Genomic DNA, 6000 nt, shown 5'->3' with positions numbered 1-6000 from the left:
ACCCTCGGCCCCTGCGTACGCCTGGTTGCTATTCTTGCGTGTTGGACAGTACCTTGCCTCGTGGCCAGTCTGTGTACAGAGGTAGCATGTCTGTACTTGGCCAGGGTACCAGGTACGTACAGTGACATAAGGGAGGTTTAGTCCCACGTAATCCGTGGGTACTTTACGTGTGTGTACCACGTGATACTCAGTGACCCACGTACAGACGTTTTCTGATTCACGATATACCGTGTATGGAGGCTCACCCACGTTCCGCCAGAACGTGGGTGAAAATCGGAATGGAGCGCATCGTGCGAGCTGTGAGGGTGCTCAGCTGAAGAAGTTTCCGAAGCACGAAATCAAAATATTGGATGAGCTTCTTAGGCCCGGGTAGCTTCGTCTTTGACCAGGTTTGGGCCTTTCACTTCATGCTTTTGTTTGTTCCGTGTGACTAAACACAACATTGCAACGTGGGTGCCCTTCATCCACTTTACGTGGATCATCCACGTACGCGTTTCCGTTACGTGGGAACTAAACCTCCCTACTACCTACTCTCAGCGTACTCGGTACTCCTTTCTGCAAGCTGATTCGAATCTGCCTGGTTCCTGTTTCGATAGCATAATCCCCATGCTTGACTGTTTTCCTCGTCGGCTGACCGAAAACTTTCCCATGTGCCTCCAAAGAATTGATTAACGCTCCATCGTGTAAATGCAAGGGACAGCCGAACAAGGACACCACAGTGACTTGGCTGCCTCCAACAATAACATGCACATCCTTACCGGCGATCCGGACTCCACTTGCCGCGATCCTATCTCTCACAGCTGGGCAGGACAACGTTACTACACACCAACCTGGCTTTCCGTGTAAGTCCACTAGAAGCAACTCCTCTGGCTTCACTCCATTCTTGGATAGCTCCTCAATGAAGAAAACGTGGTCCTTGGGCCACTCTGGATCCTTGGGGAAGAGAACAGATGCTGCTGAGCCAGGAGCTACAAATTTGCTCCCGCCCGCCATCGTACCCAAAAACTGTGCATGTGTCTATCCAATCTACACGTAGAGATCATTCCATGCCCTCAGTGAATGGCCTATTTATATATTATTTTGTCCATACACTTCATCTGCATGTTGTCTCTATGGAGAAGGGTATTGTTCAGTTCATATGAAGAAGTTCGGGCAATAGATGCTTTCCTCTGGTACAATTCTGTTGACCTGATGTTCTTTCTAGCTTCATGGGTAGCTTAGGTGAGGTACCATCACCATCATGTTTACATGAGGGTCAAACACTGCACCGTTCTGTGTTGCGACATCACGTAAGTTATTGTAAGTGCTCGCAGACTCCATACGTTCCAGCAACACCTAGCATGGTTTCCCGTGAACGTTGTGGGTGAACAAATTCCTGTCCAACATATTTATACAGACATGCCAGCACACACCATGCACCATACACCATACACACACTTGCCCTGCCCTGTCGAGTCACTGCCGAGTGGGCCCGGAGGGGCAGTGGAGAGAGAATGGGAGAACGCCGCCCCATGGCACCCGGGACACAAAAACAAGAGTTTGTCTATGTAGGGAGCAACACACATACATACATACATACACACACATACACACACACACACACACACACACACACACACACACACACAAAATGAAAGGTCGGGTCATCTGCCACGAGACTGATGTACGGCCGCGGAGAGCTTCAGCAGCGGTGTCTATTCCTGCCCTGGACCGAACGGAAGCAGCGGTCGCAGGACACACAGTATTCACCACAACACGGCTCCACTGTCGTTGGGGGCTGAGCCACACACTTGTGACGGGCAAGAACGCCATAGCTAAGAAAGCAACGGCCACAGCGATCACACTGGCATGCTCCACGCTGCTCCTGCACACACTCTCTCTCGCTCACACACACACACACACACACACACACACACACACACACACACACACACACACACACACACACACACACACACACACGTGCGCACATACTGCAAGAAAGAAAGAGAGCATGAGTGTCAGATTCTTGCATAGGAAGTGTTTATCAGCACACACGTATACACGCACATGCAGGCACTCAACGACCAACTAATACTATGCACCATGCCGTATGTTCATCAAACATAAGATTGCAATACCAAAGAACAACATAAACAAGATCACTTACTTCGTTCTCCTCCAAGTGTGTCCTCCCCAGCCAGGCCGTCTCCTGCATTTCCCTAGGCGGAATGTAGCCTACGAAATGGTTTCTCTAGACTAGGAGAAGATGCTTGGTATTCGCCATCTCTCCTGAGAAATGTTAAGCAAAAATTTCAAAACATACGACATTATTTCGTTCGCTAATCTCCGCTACTCGTCGTCTCACCTGGCTTCAGAAGATGTTACGAGAGATAGGAGAGTCTCCAGCAGGCAGCGCATCCATCTTCAGGAAGTGGAAAGAGCAAACGGCATGGTCCTTGGTTGAGGTAAATGCTGAACGTTTGATTTGTCCCAACCAAGATTTCAGCACTTGGTTCGTCACGATTTTCGCTTGCCAGCTAACGTCTCCGCACTCCAGCTTTCCCCTGTCGGTGTCACGTCCCAGTACACAACGGAGAGGACTACTAATAAACAGTTCACGGCACTAACAGCATTGAACACAGTACTTCTTTCACTTCGTGAATACAAGAAGACAACTGAAAATGACACAATTCTGCAGTGATCGACCTTCTCTCTCACGGAGCTAAGCAGAATGTGCGTCATCACCTGTAGTCGCCATGGAAACGGGATCGGGAAATCGGCGATATGGCAAGTTTCCCGGTAATCATGCAGTTTAGGGTCCCAAATTATTTCGCACTTTCCCAGTGTTCAGTGTACTGTCACACGCGTTTTCAGTGTACTTTCACATCATGAACTTTATTTTCATGAAAACTGAGGACAGATCAGACTGGGTACTGCTGGTGAACACTGCGGAGCAGGGAGCCGAACGTGTTGTCTTCCGCGCGAACTCTCTGTCTCCTCACGAACTCGCAGAGGTACGTCGGGAACAACTCTCGCGAGGTGCCGAAGTTGCGCTTCAGCTGGCGCTTGGCCCGCATCCACATGTTTTCCACGTTGTTGGTGTGGATCGTTCGGTCGTCCGGATCAACAAAGTTGTCGTCGTGGACGACGACATCGTGCTGGTATACGCCACCGTCGATGTTCCTGATCTGCGCGTATGCGGCCCAGCCGTCAGAGATGATGCGTGAGCCAGGCAGAATCCACAGGAAACAAAACTTTGACAAAGGAAACAAAACTTTCACACGAGAAAAGAAGAAGCATAGTGAAAGTACACTGAAAACGCGTGTGACAGTACACTGAACACTGGGAAAGTGCGAAATAATTTGGGACCCTAAACTGCATGATTACCAGTTTCCCTTGCCGTACGCAAGCGAGAGATATACCATTACTGGCATTAGGCCAAACTAAAGAAGGTGTGTGGTTCGACTAACATGGACATTTTTTTTACGGGCGGGCGGGCGGATTTTTTTTTTAATATATTTTTTAGTACATGTAAATACACTGTACTGCCTTTAGACACCCAGTACATCGGCATTATTACGCAGTGTTATGCCATACATGTTGTATAAAGGGATCACTGGCTAATACTTTGAAACATTGTGTAGCTCTGGAACGAGAAGAGAATAACGTCAAGCGGTGACTCTGACTGTCCAAATCATCAAGCAAATGAAGAACGATGCGAGTTGAAAGTAAGTTCGGGAACTACTTCGAACTCAATCGAAGTACAAATTGTACAATGTACCGGTACAGTCTGTACATGTATTTAGAAAAGCGATCCTGTCAGCTTTTCTATTATTGTGTTCACATGGCGCTACCTAACGACACCGCTATTCAGACACGTTGTCTACGTAGCTACGTAAGTTTCTACGTAAGATGCTCGGTACCTGGTCCTGAACCAGGGAGCTACTATACTCCATGCCCATGGCTCCTACCATCGCGCGGCCGGCTGGCCGCATGCGTGTGCATTGCAGACTTTTTGTTGTTGCCTTTTCGGATGTGCATGCAAGAGGAATTTCCTTCTTTGGAACTGCTTCTTGCATGAGCTGTTTCGGATATTTCGTCTCCTGGCCTGGCTTATTTCGTTTCGGCGCTGCTGAGACCTCCTTTCGCGGAATATTACTCAATGACAGGCTCCGAGTTGACCAGTTTCCTTCGATTCCTTTGCTTATGCTCACCCTTTCATTTACGGAAACGTGTGCTGATTTTATTCGGATTTAGATCCATTTTTATCTCTTTGCCCTTGCCTACAGTGTGCGAAGAACGCGAGTTCACCTTCTTGACGGTAAGGCTTATGTTATATGTGTTGTCGAAATACTCCTATTCATTGCACATTAGTACGGTACAAGTAAGGCACTGGTCAGTGGCATACTATCGTTGGCAGTTCCCAATCTTGAGAGAAAGGTTCAAGGACTCATTGACCGAGTTTGCCAAATAAATTCGCATATCAGGGAAAATCTCCATTGTGGAGAGGTTCAGTAACTTGTTTGCTTCATACGAAACAGAACCGGCGGAAGCAGTTTTGGATTGGTCCGGCCATACCCTAGTCGTTCCTGCTTTGTGTATGTTATGGAGGGTAATCAAATTACACATGACCCCTTCAGCAGTAAACATGTGTTCGTGGCCAAAGAGTTGGTCCGGCCATGGTCTGACCAGTTCCACCGGGCTTGCGAAACAAGCCAATGTGTGCAGTCTCGTCTCGTGAAAATCTCGTCCTTGTATGATTGGATTTGTTTACTCGAGTCTGGGCTGTTTGATTTGTGAGTACCGCCGAGATTGCATTGCCCCAAATAAAGTTTCGTGCTGCCAAAGCAAGAATTACGATCTGCAATCTGTTTGTAGTACCTGTAGTACCTGCAAGAATGTGCAGTACATGTATCGTACTTTCTCTGTTGCTGTTTCAGTTGCCGTCATGTTGCTAAAGAAAGGTTCAGTAGAGAGGTTCTGCAAAACGAAAATTCGAACGAAGTTTCGCGACAGTCCTTGCGAAAATGTGTACGAATTTTTGCACGAACTTTGCGTTCTGCACATTTTCGTAGTTTGCGCGGGCCAAGTGCACGTACGCCATGACTCGATCTCACGAAATTTCCTACGACAGTCATTTCGCGTTCCCTGAAAGTTCGTGCGAAGTTTTGCACTTCATGATGTAGAGCGAAAGTTTGTACGCATTTTAGTGTTGCAGAACCTCTCTAGTGACTCTTTTGTTTCAAACGAGATGAGTCGGTGTGGCTTAGAATCTTTCGCTGTAGAAGAAATCTATTCGTATGTCTATTGGAGAAATAATTGTATTCACTGGTTATAAAATAGGTTAAGACAAACTCACATAATAAATACCATCGGTCCCTTGGTGATCGTCCTAAAGAGGTTCGACTGGATATCATTCATACTCACCAAAAGTGTAAGATTTTATTATCATGAAGTGCCTTGTTTATCTCTCAGTATCAGTACCTCCAACCATAGCCTTGACCCTTTTATCCTCAGGATCAGTGTAATTGTTGGAACGAGGTGTCGGACTCAGCAATGTATTTGTTTACATTTTAATACATGTTTATTGTTCCTCCTTTGCTGTGTTGTTTTAGAAAATCATTGGACTAACAGTTTGAAGTCATTGAACTACTTCCAAAAGTTGTATCGACATCAACAGGATTACGATTTCAGTGCAATATGATGCTGGATGACCTTATCACGATAACCCATGATTATAAACCATTATAAACACAGAATCAACAAAAACATCTGCGACAGAAACCTGGCGCATGGCTACAATTCTCAAATAAATCTGATCGAGGGTGTGGAAATCTGAAATATCTGAAAGGCAAGACAAATTTATGACAGAGTCATGAAATTCTGCAACAGCAACATGCACAGAATGACCTCCGTATACAAAAAGTATCACCACCACTACTCGCATGTTTCCCCGCAGAAGAACATGCATTATGCTAGTGCCATTTTGTGCAAGAAATGGCTTGCACATCAATGCGT

Source organism: Sycon ciliatum, chromosome 7 (genome assembly GCF_964019385.1).
Source record: "Sycon ciliatum chromosome 7, ocSycCili1.1, whole genome shotgun sequence".
Taxonomy (NCBI): Eukaryota; Metazoa; Porifera; class Calcarea; order Leucosolenida; family Sycettidae; genus Sycon; species Sycon ciliatum.
The sequence above is the reverse complement of the archived record's forward strand: the minus strand, read 5'-3'. Positions refer to the sequence as shown.